Source organism: Tachysurus vachellii, chromosome 13, assembly GCF_030014155.1.
Source record: "Tachysurus vachellii isolate PV-2020 chromosome 13, HZAU_Pvac_v1, whole genome shotgun sequence".
In the NCBI taxonomy this organism is placed as follows: domain Eukaryota; kingdom Metazoa; phylum Chordata; class Actinopteri; order Siluriformes; family Bagridae; genus Tachysurus; species Tachysurus vachellii.
The window spans coordinates 13344622-13363184 of NC_083472.1; the positions used below are offsets into that span (position 1 = coordinate 13344622).

Below are 18563 nucleotides of genomic sequence, written 5' to 3' on the forward strand. Positions count from 1 at the left end.
GTTCTGAGAGGTTTAAGCAAAGAGATACAAATCCTCACTTGATATGGACAAGAGCCACAATGTCATCCATTCAACATACAAGACATAAGCTATAGGAATGTATAAGTTGATAAAATGTTTTCTTATGTCAATTTATATACATTAGGTATGAAATTACCCAACACACCAGACATTATTTCATGCCTGTAAAAGCCGGCAAAATAGCCAGCAATGTAGTTTATAATTCTGCATCTTTATCGCACTACAGTAATCTCAGCGTAGGCTGTATCTGTCTCTGGAGAAGGTGAATGAGCAGTCTACAGCATTACTAGATCACCACAGCAATATGTGACCCAGAGAGGCCATGACCTGGAGTGAAGCTTACATGATCAAAACAATGAAGCACATTACCAACACTAAATCACGTACCTAGAAAAAGACAACAAGTAAAATACTGGAAGATGTCCAGATGTGGCAGAAGGGTAGAGAAGGACCATGGGTGGAATTAACCAAATCTGGATAAGATTATCATAAATCCCTTAATTTCCCTTTAATTCAAAAACTAATGATAAGAGGCTGTTCTCCAGCCAGCTGTCACTGTTCACGGCTCTCCAGCTGCAGTAAAGGAATCAGGGCCAGACACACAAAATGCTGGTTGGATATTGGATTTATTGCAGCTGCTGCTTATTTAGAAAATGAATTAATACTAGCGCCCATCCCTGACAGCCTTTCCCAGTTGGACTTGGTTACAGACCCCTGGGATTACAATGTGAGCTCTCAATGAACCTTTGTGAGCGGTGGGACGTGCCATAGCCAAATTGTTAAATAATCAATGTGTTCCCATGGCAACAGCTACCCAGGCTACAGAGTAGAAATGGATAGGATCCTCCCCCCAGTCTGTCTCTCGCAGTGCACACTGCTGCTAATGGTGAAATTGGTGAAGGCTTGCTCTGGGTATAACTGTTTAGAAGACCGTCCACCATGTCCAGCAATGTATCACATTCACCCAATGTTGCCCTTAAACCTCTGCACAGTAGCCAGATGAGAACGACTACTATCCATTGGACAGCATCTGCAATTGATGCCATTTCCCAACACTCCATGCGTAAAAGCATGCTTGGCTTTTTTTATTCTAAAAATAGTGAATAAAGATTTAGGCTTTGTGCATGAAAATGAAAATATGAAAATAGCTAATGCAAGTGTTATCGGCCAACATGTTTTCTAATACAAAAACTTTCTTTTGTCAGTGGACTCGAATACCTTTTTTTACTGGGCCACATTACACTCAGCCTAGTGTCAAGTGGACCAGACCAAAACAAAACCAGTTTAGTGGATCAATAACACATCAACTCTTAAATGTTATAAATTATTAACGCATTAATATAACTGAAAAGAACATTAAGATCATACAGTCAGGTCCAGAAATATTTGCACATTTTTAGTTGTCTATGACAGAATACTTGAGTATTAAATAGAATAAAGTGCAGACAAACCCCAGAAAATAATAGTTTGCAAACTGATATGTAGTCAATGAATGCCTAAAGTCTAGAGCCATATACATCATCAGTTGCTTGGTGTCTTCCCTAGTGATGCTCCACCAGGCGTTCACTGCAGCTCTATTTAGTTCCTACTTTATCCACCTGAATGTATATCACCTAGAATACTGATGAATAGATTGCTATTCATTGCCATGAAAACACTTTTTCTAAACGATAGTTCCCTCTTTAAATTTTCCACATTTTGTTGTGTTACAACATGGAGCTAAAAATGGACGTAATCAGGGTTTTATGTCATGCAGTAACATTTACCCCTGCTGGAAAGAGGCATTAAATATAGTAACGTATAACATGATAAAATGATTTCTTATAAACTGCAAACAGATTTTCATCTGAAGCTCACTCTATTTGCTTTAAAATGGCCGTTGCCACACTGAAATAGTTGATAATAATCTGAAATATTTTCCATTGTCATATTCAAGGGATAAACTGCATTTAAATGCACTGGAAGAAAAAGAGACATGGCTTGCATATTAGCATCTTTTAATTAGTAGCCAAACTCATGGCCCTAAACTTATCGCTCTATTTTGCCCCCTAGTGGAACAATTATTTGCCTCCTAGTGGAAATATTTTTTCAAATAATTTAATTGTATTACAATCCATTTAAAACTTAAAACACAATTAATTTATTTGTTGAGAAGGATTACAACCTTAAAGACCGGTCCCATGTTTAAAACCCCTGGTATAGATATTAATATATGACTATCAAATCCAGATTCATCTGAGACACTGTAAACACTCAGAAGCCAAAACCTCAATGCAATATATTTCCAAACAATCTTATTTGCAGTCTCCACATACTTTGTTTTTGTTTTTTCACAGGACTTTTATACTCTCCTGGTTATATGCAGAGAAATCTATGTAGTTTGCATGCTTCTTGAGCTTTAGCCCATTGTAGAGACAGAGAGAGAGAGAGAGAGAGAGAGAGAGAGAGAGAGAGAGAGAGAGAGAGAGAGAGTGTCTTCACTGATATTTCATATAAACCACACTGCAATCCAATCAATAGAGACCCAATTACAATGCAACCCATTGTCCCATTCATGCTGAGGCATGGTTGTTGAGAAGGGGAGAAGGAGAGAGAGAGAGAGAGAGAGAGAGAGAGAGAGAGAGAGAGAGAGAGAGAGAGAGAGAGAGAGAGAGAGAGAGACAGAGAGAGAGAGATGCTAAAAGGATAATAAAAGAATTTTTCCCTACAAGGAAAAGTCACCATTTATATATGACAATGTAGTATCCACAGGTTTTAAACTACATAATGGCATAATTCATAAATGTTTTCCCACAAAAACCTTAAATAAAGACTAAATTGAAGAATCTTTATGCTATGCATTTCAAAGTAACCATTTTCAACCAGTTTCATATTAGGATGATGTCATTAGCAGCATTTTCCATTTATTATATCATTTTGAAGAAGTATACGCTGTAAACAGTTCGAAAATGAGCTTCTGAGAGGTCACTGGTTTGACCTTGAGCTCAACACACAGCGCATGTAGGAATGAACAAGAAACTATGAATTAGCAAAGAAACCAAGAAAGCATTAAAGCCAAAGCAACACACAACGTGTGGATATCAATTGAGATTTTATGCTCATAGTCAGGCTATCTGAAAAATATTACGCCTATTTAAAGAAAGTGATGTTCTTCTGTACAAACAGTACGTTTTTGATCTCATACAATCTTTGTCACAAGCAGCCTGGCTGAGGTTGATATGAAGCACGTCGACACTGTCTGAGTTAATAATCTACCCCACCATGTCTGATCACACTGCTTCCATGCTATTTTAGCCACTGCAGCAGCAGCACTGTAATCATCTCCATCTTTACAATAAGGATGCATGCTCGATTTCTACTGAAATAAAACACCACGCTACTTTCCTTGTCTGTGCCACCACACAAAGCAGAACCTGAAATGCTTTGTGTGATGTTCCGTGACATACAGTGACATTTGATAAATTATTGGAGGATTTGTTTACTTCGCCCGTATCTTCTATTTGTGAATTTTAGAGTAAATTGTTTTCATAGACACTAACCATGGTTAGTGCTGCCAAAGTTAGACAATATATTAATGCCTGTGTCAATTAGGCTGAAATGATAAGGATTTGAGACCATTGTGTGCTGCTTCGCATTTGGCTGGTATCCTTGGTTGCAAGGATAAGAGTAGTGTTTGCTGCACTGTGCTGGTTGTGTTGATAAATGAATATAACCAAGAATAAAGGATCTCATATTTTCTACTGATGGCAACACATTAAGGCAAGTAAAAACACTGACAGTGAATGATACTATACAATACAAATACAGGTATGCATCCTGTAGGTGAAGGATTTATAAAAATACTAACAGGATGTTTAAGTTATCAATATTTTCTCTTCCTTATTCAGTGGCACTAAAGTACACACTGGTTCAGTTATCCCTTATGTCATGATGAACAGCTGCAACTGAGCTTCTTTTCTAGTCATTTTATGGGAAATATATAATCAGTATAGGTGTATATTATTTTCCAATCACTCTCATGTTCTGACAAATATTATTACTGAATTAGTTAAATGTTTGCTGGCAAACAAACACAGACTGAACTCCAAGGCTCAAACTTTATGCTCTTTAAAAGGCCTTCCTGAAAATGGCTCTGACCCCCAGAAGGCAGTGTGGGGACTGACAGAAAGACATTTGGCAGGCGAGCACACAGAAGCAGCTTGCAGGTCATCAAAACACAGAGGGCTTCTATGGGATCTGCTATTAAAACAAATAAGCACAGATGATAGGGGCATGTCTTGCTCTTAGCATGGAAGAAAGACCCAATCCTCTCTTCCATCCTCACTGATATGCCTGAGGGACTAGCTCTCCATCCTTCCACTCCAACACACCCACACAGCTCCATTCACTCAGTGTGCTTGTGTTGAGTTTGGCTGACAAATTTGTGTAGGTGTGGAAAGTGATGAAGATTTACAGTAAGTAGGACAACGACAGTAAAAAAGTGCAGAAAACAAGAGCTGTGACACTGCTTTTCTCTACATAATTATGAATATAAATTTTTGTACACATGCTTTTATATGTCGGTATATTTTTCTGCCAAACAGTCCTAAAATGCTTTTGTTTTAAATCTGCGTCATATCAGATATTGCCAAAACAATCTACCTCCCACAGAAGGTCCAGATTTGCTGTCTCTTTTGCACACCTTCATATTGAAAGTAGAGCCTCGGAGCACAAGCCTACAGCATGTATATCCACTGAGATACAAGCGTGCATTACTGAGACACACACAAGTATCACACCCACCAATCTGAGATCACACAGATTGACAATTTTCACACGATCACCGTCAAAGAGGAAGAGCTGTGATAATTCAATGCACCAAGAACAAAGACAATAATTTATTTCATAGTGCGTTGTGTTTCTTTTTGGAATCCAGCTGGCAATGAAAAAAAAATGGCTTACATAACACCATGCAAAACTTTAAATACCATTTTGATTTAATTTTAAATCTCTCAATAGAAATTAATATATATAAATACAGGTTACATGTTCATGTTGGTAGGTGTACTATTAAAGTGGACAGTAAGTGTATATTCCTTATGAATACTGCTAATAAAATGTCTTGGCTTAAAGTCTAGTTCGTTTTACTAATAAAACAAGCCTAATATACTTTCTTATATTGTCATGCTGACGTTTTGCTGGACCAGTTAATCCTTATTTGTGTAAGGATTTGTTGAGCATACAAATATAATTGGATTTTAGGGCATTACCAATGTATTTATCAATGGAAAATAAATCAATAATACAATTTTTTTGCAGTTTTTTTTATAATACACATAATTTGCAGTAAATTCTAATGAAACCAAAAGTGTACTGACAAACTGTTTAGCATGCTAGTATCCTATTTGATACATGGACCCAAGTATTATTGCTTGCTGATGCTCACTCAGCATGAAAGAAATGTTACGAGAATAAAAAGTTTATTGTGCACATCAGCGTGACTGGCACGGTTACTGAGTACAGATGACAGAGCAAAATCTCTCATGTAATCTCACAATCTGCTGTGTATGCTCACATCTCACATCTATCTACACTGTGGAGGTTTTGCTAGAGGGCTAAAAAAACAGTGAAGAGAGCAAAAGGAACACATCTGGCCACTTCCAGTGTCGGTATTTTATTACCAGATACATTCACGTTTACAGCAACCCAATCTGTGTTCTCTGTGAACTTTGGTATGTAATCTGTGTATGCTGATATCTTTGTCAAACACGAATAGTGTTAACATACTAGCTAAAATACAACTAAAAGCAGGTGCCTTCAATGACTCCGTCTCACCTGATACAACAACGATTAAAATACAAAAATATGCAGAAACTCACCACGACAGCACCATTGTTAGTCAAATTAGTCCTCTAAATCTACAACAGCGCACATTCTTAGTGATACAAAGCATCATAGTACGCATGACCAGTACAAGAGTGAAAATATTCCATTACATACATTTATAGGTACACTTTCATACTTTAAATTATTATTTGCATATTCTAAATGTATTTCAATACTTCAAGCAAATTTATTCAAATTACTGTACCTGTAATGTGAACAATAGTTTTATATTAATGCACTGATTCGATGTTAGCGTTGCTATAGTAACCGCTATACACAGGGATGGCACAGGAGACTGGTCCACGTAATCAAAGACTAATAATAATAGAATTTAAAATGGAGTTGTTTAACAAAGACAAATGTATAATCATATAAAGGATGGCTTTTTGTAAATAGCCATATATTTAACATTTAATATGGAAAGAGTTTACGTCTTCAGGAAAGAGGCGCAAGAGGCCTGTGCGTGTTTTTAAGAAAGAAATGAAGAAAGATCGAAAGGAAAATGTAGATCCTGTGGTAACTTTTCTTGCAGATCTTCCACAGCATTAAAACTCAACTAGAAAACAAGGTGAGACTGTGCAGCACTGCAGTATACAGTATGAAGGCATAACTAGATTATAGGAATACACTGCACAATACAGCAGGAACATTGCATTTTGAGTGAGCGAGCGAGTTACAAACTAGGTTCATGAATTACCGACACTGAACATCAGCTTCAAATGATATAATTTCAATGTATTGCTGCGCTTTTATACAGGATTGTCAGGCCAACACACAAAATCTCAGATACATCATATTTTACAGAATTTTTGACTCCATCATCATGGGAGATTGTTCTTAAGTTTCAACAACAACAAAAAAACCTTGGATGGTGGCTTTAATTACTCATCCTTACTAAGACATCTATGACTAGTCCTGCTTTAGACCCCATTTAGAGTATTACATCTTGGTTTTTAATTTAATAAATCACCCAAGGTAATTACATAAATGACTCTTGCACAATCCATATTCCCTGAGGACAATTTGAGAGGGGATTATTTTAAATTGTCTTTGGCCCTATGAAGTAATCACATAGAAGCGAGTCGCAGTTTAGAAAATGTCAAACAATTACGATAAACAGATTACAAATTGGTAAAAGCAACACTACCTATTTTATCTTAGAAATCTTAAAATGAATGTAGATTTTATCTCCTATATACACTGTAAAAACTTTTAATTCCAGGTGCTTCTCATAAGTTCAGCAAAATCATAACAGTATAATGAGTAAATATAAGTAACCTTTGGTTGCATCATTTTCTCTGACCCAAAGCATCACCCAACCCACTGACTGTGTCCTCAACAGCATTTGGATTCAACTTATTACATAATTAGAATTTTAATGGCAAATATTAATCCACAAAGGACCTGTACTGGATTTTACAATCTGGATACAACAATCTGTTCACTGTACACTGATGCAGACTACCAACCCAATATATTTTAGTCATACTGTTCATAAAATGAGTTAACACGTGATTATCTGTTGATAAACATCATGTCTGTGTGTATAAATAGTCCATATACTGTACACTATAAGCTTATTTATATGCTTGTGGACAAACTAGAATGCAGTCTTGCAGTCTCTTCCTATTAGGCAGAGAGAGGCTAATATGGAGCTCAATTCAGACTGCACCATGGCAACAACAGCAGTGTCTGGCAAAACTCCCCTCCTACCCAGCACCAAAGTGGATGCAGTATTAATGTGGGACTGTGTGTTTGTGTTTGCAATATGTGATATAGGTTTACATGATTAGGATGTGTGATGTACTTCTCATAACACCCAGCACAAATAAGTACACACTTGTTAAAAAAAAGCTTAATAGGCAACCACAAACTCTTGTGTCCTTCATGCTGTAACAACATCTTAATGGTGTCTATGTTTTTTCCTGCTTTCCTGCAATGTCACAAAGTCACGAAGTCATGATGACTAATATCAGATAAACTACTTTTTTCTCCAATTGCAGGCTCAAACAGAAAGACAGAGCTACTGTAGGCTTTTTAAGAATCTACATATTTCACAGGTATGTCATGAGCTTCAAAATATTATATGCATTTTATAGAAGAATCCCCCTTAACATTAAAACCACTGACAGGTAAAATAAATAACACTGATTATCTCATTATAGTGGCACCTGTCGACGAATAAACTGAGAGCTCTTCTGTTGATTGGGCCAAACTGTGATGACTAGAAGTCTGAGTCACCATCTCCAGATCAGCAGGTCTTGTGGGGTGTTTCCGTAATGCAGTGGTTAGTACCTTGCAAATGAGGTACAGGGAAGGACAACCAGTGAACTGGCGATAGGGTCAAGGGTGCCGAGGCTCACTGATGATTCAGTCCGGCATAATAGTGATAGGTCTTATCACTTATGAGGTCTTATGAGAAGAAGGCAAGCCACCGAAGGCAGCATGATGCTCTGAGCAATATTCTGCTGGGAAACTTCAATCCTGGCATTCATGTGAATGTTACTTTGACAAATAAGACCACACTGCAAAAATATTTAAGGAATGGTTGAGATACATGAGAAATAGTTCACGCATTGAATAAAACTTTCCCAGGCTTCAAAGAAACAGTTTTGATCCACGGATGCCCAACCTCACAACTTTCAGAACTTTATGGACCTGCAACTACTGTCTTGGTGACAAATACCACAGCACATAATATAAACTATCCCTATATCCCCCAATTAATATTTATCCCCACTGCAATAAAACCAATGAAAGGTAGTTCTGGTGCCATCAGAAAAGACCTATTTAGAATACAGTAGCCCATATAGTAAGTTTGTGAAACTAATATTGCATATACTGTAGATGTTACATATTTATATAAGAATAAATGTTTGCCTCTGTATTTGTGCATGAACACACACACACAGAGAATTACAAAAGAAAACAAAAATGTTCTGCATATATATATATATATATATATATATATATATATATATATATATATATATATATAAAAAACTGAGAAATGCCACACTGAACCTCCATGTGTGTAAAATGTAAAGTCTACCTTCTGTAAATGTGGATGCGAAAAAAGGAGTATTCTAGCCCCACAGTCTCTCACTCGGCTTTGCAGTAGTATGAACAAAATTTCAAGTCTAAAATTATTACCAGTTCAGCAAAGCATAAAGGCTGGTAAATGCACCCACAGACACCCACAAAGCAAAGAGGAGTTAAGCAAAGAGGAGGAAAGCTTTAAGGACCCACTGTAGTGTTATTGATCGCAATGGAGGCAGATTCCATGAACAAGTATAGGAGCCATGATACAGTAGTTTTATATAAGCTCTGCAACTGTGTGGGGTGTAAACAGTATCCAAAACCAGAGCACATTGCTGATCTAAACCTTGTGCAATGTTTCACTGTGATGACAACCTTTAAACTGGTGTGTGGAGGAGGGTGAATCTCATAGCACAAAAGGAGTAATTGTGCCAAAAATGGGCTTGCATACACACCTGTTTTTCCTGTCACTATAGACAAAGCTTTAAGAGCTGAATCATAACCAGCATGGTTGCACTTCCAGGCCCATACACCAGAGGTCTCAGTTCAGTGCACTAACCTGTTGTCATGGCAACTAATTCTCATGTGGTGGGCAGTACTGTATAGCCTATATAAACGTCTACTCAACTAAGCATTTAGTAATGTGATCAATAAATTTAGTCAGCCATGAGTAGATTTTAACGTTACCTGGTCAGCATTTTCCTAACAAACACAACTCAGGCTGATGGTTTTGGGTCACTTAATTTTTTATGCGTATGTCACAATTAAGACAAAATCATGCCACGTCTGGTGACCACAATCTCTCTCCTTCACGTGATCAAGGGTGTCCACTTTCATCAAAGAAACAGTCTCATTTTTCCTAGTCATTTCCTCAGGAGCAGACATGTTAGCCCTTCTCAATGTGGATGAAAGCCAATATCTAACAGTGGAAATGAATATTGCAGTGCGCACCTTGTCCTCCAGTTCCATAGTGCATTTGCTGTGATTTACTGTTCTCGTTTCCTCCTCCACTGCTTTATGAGCTCTGAACATTGTGCTTTAATAGAAGGTTAGTGCTCATTGCCTAAATTCTGTGCATATTCTGTACATATAGCATTGATTGATCATGTGTGACATTCTATCAGAGCAATTTACAGTTAGGTAGGCTAACATAATTACCAATAATAAGATGTGAGATGAGGTAGATAGCTAAGTTTAATCAGAACAATTATCTATAGTTTTTCTAAACATTATCTCTTCCAAATAGTGGTGTATAATCCACCCTCAAGTAGAAAGATTTTGTAAATACAATACCATATTATTGTCTGTATTTTATATATTATATTTATGAATGATTTCATATTAAGATACAGGAAGATATAGGACAGTTAGCACTGCCACAGGACCAGGGGAGTCTAAGCTTGCAGCGGTTGCCTTAGCAATGCTGTCCAGGCTCAGTCAAACTCATATGTGCCCTCTGAATTGTTCAGTTAATTTTCCTAATCTTGCCCTGGAAAATCTTTTAAGTTGTGCAAAGGCGCTCCTGTTTATGAAAATCTTTGACAGGATGGTAAAATCTGATTAGTCTTTTGTGTCTTTCTGCTAAGTACTAATTAAATAATCTACAATTCAACATGTTTTTTAAATTTTGATCTTACAAATCAGTTTACAACATTGGAAACAAAAAAAGTTGCTATGAAGACAAAAATTCCACTAATTAAGTGTCCTGCACTTGAATATGTTAAGATGAATATCTTAACAGTTTTGCCAGATCTGAGAAGTTTTCAGAATTAAGGAAACGCTTAATCGTTACCGTATAACTCAATTAAACCTCAGGGATATCAATCTGTTCATTTCGAAAGCTTTTGTTTGTAAATTAGTTTTACATGGTTTGGTTCAAATAAAAATGACAACAGGTGCACTGGAGAGTGAACAGCAAGACAACCCCAAAAAGGGAATGGTTTTGTAGTTGGTGGCCACAGACAATTACTCTCTCCTTATCCTTCCTCACCAATTTGTCTCTAGTTTTGTCACTATTTGTAGCATGAGGCAGTACCTGCAAAACAACCTGCAACCTGCACAGGAAGTTCAGTTCCTGGAGGATGGCACAGCCATACATACCAAACAAGGAGGTATGGTGTTTCTCCTAGAACAGTTTTAAGAGTATGGTGGAGATATTGGGAGAAGAGCCATTACACAAGGAAAGGTGGGCAGGGCACAACCCACCAGCAAGACTGGTATCTGCTCCTTTGTGTGAAGAAGAAGTGATCTAAATGATCACTAAATGATCTCCAGTAGGCTACTTAAGTGCATGTTTCTGACCATTCCTGGTGCATTACAGTGCCGACCTAATGTGGCCAGTGTGTGTGTGGGCAGTTTCTGGATGGCATAGGCACTGATGCCATTGACTGGCCCTCACGTTCCCCACAATTGATAACCTCTGGGAAGTTATGACTCGAAGCATCCATGGCCACCACCAAAGACACAAGGACACCATCTGCCAGTGCTTCCCCCCCAAAATAGTGACAAAATGTGACTCACATTTTTTTTTTGCTAAACAAAGACAAAATTTAAGTAAACAAATTAGATTAATAAAAAGTAAATCAATTTTGTTTGAACTCACCCAATTTTTAGTGGTCAAAAATATTAGAACATGTGGAATATAAGAACAGTTGTTTCAGCATGAAACATGTCCAGGTATGCCCTGTTTGATTGCTTGTTAAAATAATCAGTAGCTCTGAATCTCACCTCCTGGTTTGAGGCCTGGTTTTCATTTGTTAAAAAGGATATGCCAACATGAAAAACAAAGAGTTGTCTATGGAAGAAATGAAAGCCATTTTGAAGTTAAGAAATATCTTATTTCTTAACCAATACAACAATTTGGAATTGTCCTGAAAAAGAAAGAAACCACTGGTCAAGGAAAAAACCCTAAATTTCAGTCATAGGCATTATCTCCACAGGGCAAGGTAAAGGTATCAAAATCCACATTTGAAGAAGACTTTAAGGGCAGAAATAAAAAGGTTATACTACAAGAAGCAAAATACTCATCTGCAGTGACAATTAGAAAACAAGATCGGTATTTGCAAAGAAATACAGAGAGAAATAGAGAAAAGCCACAAAGGTTTTGGAGCCAAGATTGTGGCCAAAGTGAGAAGGACAAAAAAGATCTCCAAGCATACAAGCTCATGGGTCGAACACAGTGGAGTTAGGATCATAGCTTGGGCTTGCATGGGTGCTTCAGGAACAGACTCACTAATTTTATTGATGATTTTATTTATTGATTGATGATGAAATCCATAATGGTGGCAGCAGAATAAATTCAGACAATGATCCAAAACACACTTCAAACACAACAAAGGCCTTCATCAGAGGAAAAAGGTTTTACATTAGCCCAGTCAATCACCAGACTTTAACTCAATTTAGCCACATTTTACTGAAAGGGAGAAGAGAGAAACCCCTAAAAAATACAAAACTATCTGTGGTACAAACCTGAAGAAGCATCACAAAAGAAGAATGCAACAGTGTGTTGATGTCAGTGAGTCACCAGCTTGATACAGTTATAAAAATCGAGTCATCTGCCTTACTAAGGTGGATAAGGTTTAACACATCTAGACATGAATATTAGGAAATAAAGGCTCAAATTATGATCTATTGTTTCATTTTCTTTTGAACATCAAACCCAATTGTCTTCGGTGTATAGCAAAAACAAAAGAACTGTCATTGGTGTTCCTATACTTTATACGGGGATTGTGGGTAAATGACACTGTGTGGAAGTGCTGAGCTACTCCAAAGCTTGTGAGATTCAGCAAAGGGGACTCACTAAGTCAGCGAACAATCGGTGCATCAAGCAATCAGTGAATGAACATTGTTCTGCTAGGCCAGTTCTCCCAGTGGTCTAATAAATAAGAAAATAGAATTATTACCCACTAACCCAAGTAAACATGGTTGTACTTATCAGCCTTGTAATTGTTGGTGGTGATAACAGTATGGCCAATGTGCTTTTCTAGTCCACCTTATTTCCCTTACTAGTACAATACTCTCCAAAAAAACAACGGACAGTGGAGCCATACAACAAAAGGATTATGTCTATTTCCAGGGTTGTTTTTTTAAAGCACTTTTTTGATTCAGATGTCAAAAAAAATCTACAAATTCATACTGTATATGCTACATGCTGTATATATGAATCTGCTGTGCCAGTGTAAAGTTCTTTGCACATACTAGAGCCACAACACAAAAAAATAATAATGCTGAAATAACCAAGACTATAAAACAGCGCTAAATTTCTGATCTCCCTTGTGTCACCATGGCAACGTCAGCTTGGTGCCTGTACAGTTCTGGGCAGGAATGAGGAAAATACATTTCTGAAAATGAAACACACGGATACTGGTGGCTCAGTTATGCATAGGGAAATGTGGAAGTTTAAATCCATCCATAAACCCACAAACAGTGCTTAATTTTTAAACAATATGTATCGGAAACAAGGAAGAGTTGATCCAGCAAATGGACAAGGATCTTAGAATGTATAGACACAACAGTGCTCCAAATATTTCTTGCAATCACGTGTCAAATGGCATCTTATAGCTAAAAGCATAGGTGTTTTCAGTGCTAACATTTCACTGATACCGGCAGAATGGATGAATTAAACGCACATTTTCTATATATGCACCCCTACAATTAACAATTTGTTCAGAGCAGTGTCTCTCTGTCAAACAAAATACTATGAATATAACAACATAGATACCAGTGACTGTGACTGAATATCAGTGAATATCAGTGATTGTGCCTGAATAATTAATCAACAGCAGTCATGTATTTCAGAGTTTCCTCCTGATGTCGTGATTTGCTCTGTGATGGGCTAACAGGTTTAAGAAACACAAATGACATCTGTGCTTTTTTACTATCTTGCTCTGCTCCATTCCTTTTTCTAACTTCTTAAATGAATGATAAAGGTAGCTGCATGTTTAACATTCTGCGTGTTAAATTATAACATGTATGTACTTACCTACTGGTCATCATGGAAATGAGTTGATGAAAATGATTGAAATGTTATTACTTTGTTTAATTGTATTTTATTAAAAAAATAATAATAAATTGATAAATTAAAAGCATGTAAGCGTGCATGTAAGATAAATCCATGCTAATTTCAAATCAGAAGGCATATTTTAAAAAGGCACAAAATAAGTACCCTTCATTTGTCTGATTCCCCACATGCCCATGCTCTCACAAGTCATGACAGGCATCCTTACCACAGAAATAAACCTGTTTGGTGCCATCTATTGGGTAGCAATTTGACAAGTAATCACACACATAGCAAACAGTACATTTTAAATGGATGTACACAGTGCAGTCAGTGCTGAAGGTATATGAATAATTTGACTTTAAGACTTCACATGAGACCTACTACATCATCAAAATAACAACTAAGTAATAAATAAATGTAGTCTGCAATATTTTTACAATGTATATTAGAATATTAATCAAAAACAACTAATAAATGTTCAACTATAGGCCAGTGCAAATAGTCAAATGTTTATGTATTATATGTATTCTCACTGTAAAGTACCTCTTTATCTGTGATAATAAAATCACAAAAAGAAACCTTTTTTAAATAGGCAAAACATGGTTCCTGAATGAAGTATTTATAAATACCTTTATCATTTTGTTCCACCTCCCTATTGGAAACTGGTCATTAAGCCCTGTATCAATAAATGGCCTAAACATATTTAGTAAGAATGTGGTTAATAAGAGAAAATCCATGTTTCCAAATAGACTGATCTTAAAAGATATCATGTATGGTCTTGGCCTTTTACACATTTTGTTGAATGTGTCCCCAAGAATTCCATGGACTATTTGTTTCCTCTCGAAAGGCCAATTGCACTCTTAGTTCTACATTTGTGCTTCTGGGGGGTTTATGTAGAAACTCCAAACTAGAACAACTTTAGGAAACAAAGGATCCTTAACTAATAAGAACTTATTTGAAGAAACCCCTGAAAGACCACTTTTCTAAGAGTGCATGTCAGTTGGCACAGATTTCTTCAAGGCATAAACATATGTATCATCTGTAACACCTCAGGCAAGGATTACAAGTTTTTTTAGCTAAAAATAAAATACAATGGTCTTTTCTAAGTACGTCATGAATACGTGATACAACACAATGTGTTCTACCAATAACTCTTTGACTGCCTTTTAACCCACATTACACACCTTTTTTTTTTAAATAGGTTATTTGTGCAGCAGAACTGAAACCTTACCTCAGAATGTGTGTGCAAGTTTTTCCACCTGACATTTATTTGCTATCCATCTGAATGAGCAACATGAACCTTGTTGCACAGAAAAACACCATAACATACAACACTAAAACAAAACTACCAAGTATGTACTGTATTCATCGCCTCACCAGATCTACCAAACACTGACTGAATTTTCTTTTCTTCAACTGATTTTTCTAGTATAGCTAAAAATAATTGCAACAGTCCCTCATGGTTAGTCAGACAGGAGATGTAGCAGGGCACAACATTATAGTGTGCATTTCTCAGAACATTGTTTGTCATGGGATAGTAAAGTTAACACAAATCCCATCTCCTCAAACTCTGATAACCTGACAAGTCTGAAAGAACCAAAAATATCATATGCAGTCAGCCAACACTTTATCAGGAACATCTGTACACATTCCTGCAATTATCTAAGCAGCAAATCACGTGGCAGCAGCGCAATGCATAAAATCATGCAGATTCTGGCCAGCAGCTATGGTAAAAGTTACATCAGCCATCAGAATGGGGGAAAATGTCTCAATATTTTTGGCAGTGACATGAATGTTAGTGGCAGACTGGGATTTTTAAGTTTATTCAAAATGGAGAAATAAAGAAAAGGCATCCATTGAGTGGCAGTCCACCTTGTTAATGAGAGAGGCCAAAGGAGAATGGTCCGACCAGTTTGAGCTGACAGAAAGGCTACAGTATCTCAAATAACCACTCTGTACAAATGGGCTGAGCAGAAAAACATCTCAAAATTCAACACATCAAACCTTGTGGATGGGCTACAACAGCAGAAGACCACATTAGGGTCCACTTCATTCAGGAAATGACAGAAAGCTGAGGCTGCAGTAGGATCACAAATACTGGACAGGTTGAGAAATGTAGCCTGGTCTGATAAGCCTTGTTTTCTTCTTCTGGAACATAGATAGAGGGTCAGAATTTAGCACTGACAGGATGAATCCATGGACCCAACCTGCCATGTATCAATAGTCCATGCTGATGGAGGTGGTGTGATGGTGTTTGGAATGGTTTCTTGGCACACTTTAGGTCCTAAACACCAATCAATTATTACTTGAATGCCTCATTCTTTTTGAGCATTGTTGCTGATTATGTACAGCCCTACATGGCCACAATTTACCATCTTCTGGCTATTTCCAGCATGATAACACACTATGTCACAAAGCAAAAGCCTTCTCAAGTGCCAACATGTGAGTCTTTATCCAACTTTTGGAATGTGATATAACAGAGGAACCAGGACCAGAATCTCAGAATCTCATCAGCTTTTGCAATCTATACAAAGAAATATTGAAGCAGTTTTGAGAGCAAATAAAAACTACCCAGTATTAGAACATTCTTCCTGAAAGTTCTCAGTGATCATATATTATATAATGATAAGTTAGATGGCTGAAAAAATGAAAAAATGGATGAAAACAATATACAAGTCCATAAAAACCTTTTTATTTTGCACTGTTTATTGCAAATTGGTTTCAGAAAAGTGTATCGGTTTTCTACATAATCCTCATTTTGTTCAGTGCAAATGTTCTATCACTTAATGAATGTCTGTATTCCTCAAAACATTATTCTATTGTAATTCAAGTGTAATTTATTAATTTAATTAAGGTTTTCATTTGACTTACTCTTGTAGAAGTAATGTTCACCTATAAACCAAATATTGACCAAATACTTCAGTTTAGATGCCTTGTTATAAATAAAGGCAAAAGACCGGCCCCATGCAAAAAAACATGCTTCCATCTGCTTAAAGGGAAGTGTCAAGGGAAGACACATTGATAATTATGTGTGCTTATTTAAAGAGCACAAAAGCCATGCAAAACCTTTCATACCCTGTATGAATGTCTGAATAATGTCAATTTATATACCATATCATAAAGCAATTGACACCACTGTCAATTTGACAATTATTAATGACTATACTACAGTAAATTATTTATATTAACATTTGTTATCATCTAAAATGCAATTTTATATCACATAAAATATCATTCTTTCCAAAAAATAACATTTTTGTATGTATTTTTGTTCCTTTAACTATTTTTAAATGTAATGATGGCAATACTATTTTGAAGCATTTATAGGTATATTTACTAAAACTTTACAACTTGATTAGGCTTTCTGCACAATATTTTATGTCGCAAAGTAAAATACTGGACGAAACTAATAACTGAATTCAAAATTGAGTGACTTAAATGTAAATAGCCCTCAACTGGCTGAGTTGAGTAAATTTCAGACATACCTTGTTCAACACAGAAGAGCTAATATTATTTGCCAAACTGACAGGATTCAGCAAAATTTCCAGCCCAACTGCATCTCAAAAACACACAAAATACAAAAACTACCAAAAATAATCAGGTACTGGGAAACTATTGTGACACAGTATATGCATTCACACTTTACTAGGCTTTATAAGATTTTATTCTGAATATTTGATATAAAACATCATCTTGGGGCCTGCAGAGTGTTTTTAAACTGGCCCAAACTAGCATCCCAGTATCTGTCCTCTCCTCCCTCTGAAAATACATAGAGTAAGCAAGGGGCAAGTTCCATGGTTTAAGAGCATCAGAAAAGGCCAGCGAATACAAAGCACATCCAAGGATTGCGGGGTGAGGAGCAGTCCACCACCTGCCCCTTTGGACAAGCCTTGACTGTGTGTGAGACTCTATTGCTCCTGTATAGTTAACTGAATGTGCAGGGTGGGGAAGAGACTCCTTTGTAATAAACAGGTTGTGGTTATTTAGCTTGCTATAACATTAAAGTACTGAGGATAGGAAACAGGTAAAAATAACCATACTACATGTGAATCTATATAAAAAAAGAAAGAAAAAGCATAAATAGTGTCATGTAAGTGTGGCATTCACACTAATTTGAGCTAGCAGGCTGTAAACTGTTGCCCTACTGAGGGCTGGGACAGATGCTGGTTCATAGCTACATGGCTGCTCTACGCATCTCCTGCAACCGCCTGATCTTACATAACCCCCTCCCCCTCCTGGTTGGCTGGCTGCTTTTATGAGCATATTCGTCTCTTTCTCAACATTTCACCTATATCACTGCCATTTTTCCATGTATCCTCTTTCACTGACATTTCTATATCCGTTATATGTCTGGGATATCAAGAGATAATGAATGATTTTATAATGCTCTCCTTTTAGATTATAACCAATTCATTCACGTTTACATGGAATAGCGATTGTAAGGAAAACGGCCTTCAAAGCCAACTGAAGCATCCTCTGAAAACCTGACAGGCAAGATGACATCATGATATCCAGCCAAATGATGTACAGTATCCACCCGACCCAAGCATTTTAATTCTCTCACTTTTTTGTATTTAACCACCATCCATTTTAACCACCAACTCCTCAATCTCTATACTTTCTAAAAACTGCCCAATAA

At 36.8% G+C, this 18563-nt stretch overlaps 1 protein-coding gene across 5 annotated transcripts in view; it reads right to left on the reverse strand.

Moving 5' to 3' along the window:
- dlg3 (discs, large homolog 3 (Drosophila)) overlaps positions 1-18563 on the reverse strand; it is a 75586-nt gene that overhangs the window by 39983 nt on the left and 17040 nt on the right. The window lies entirely within an intron of this gene.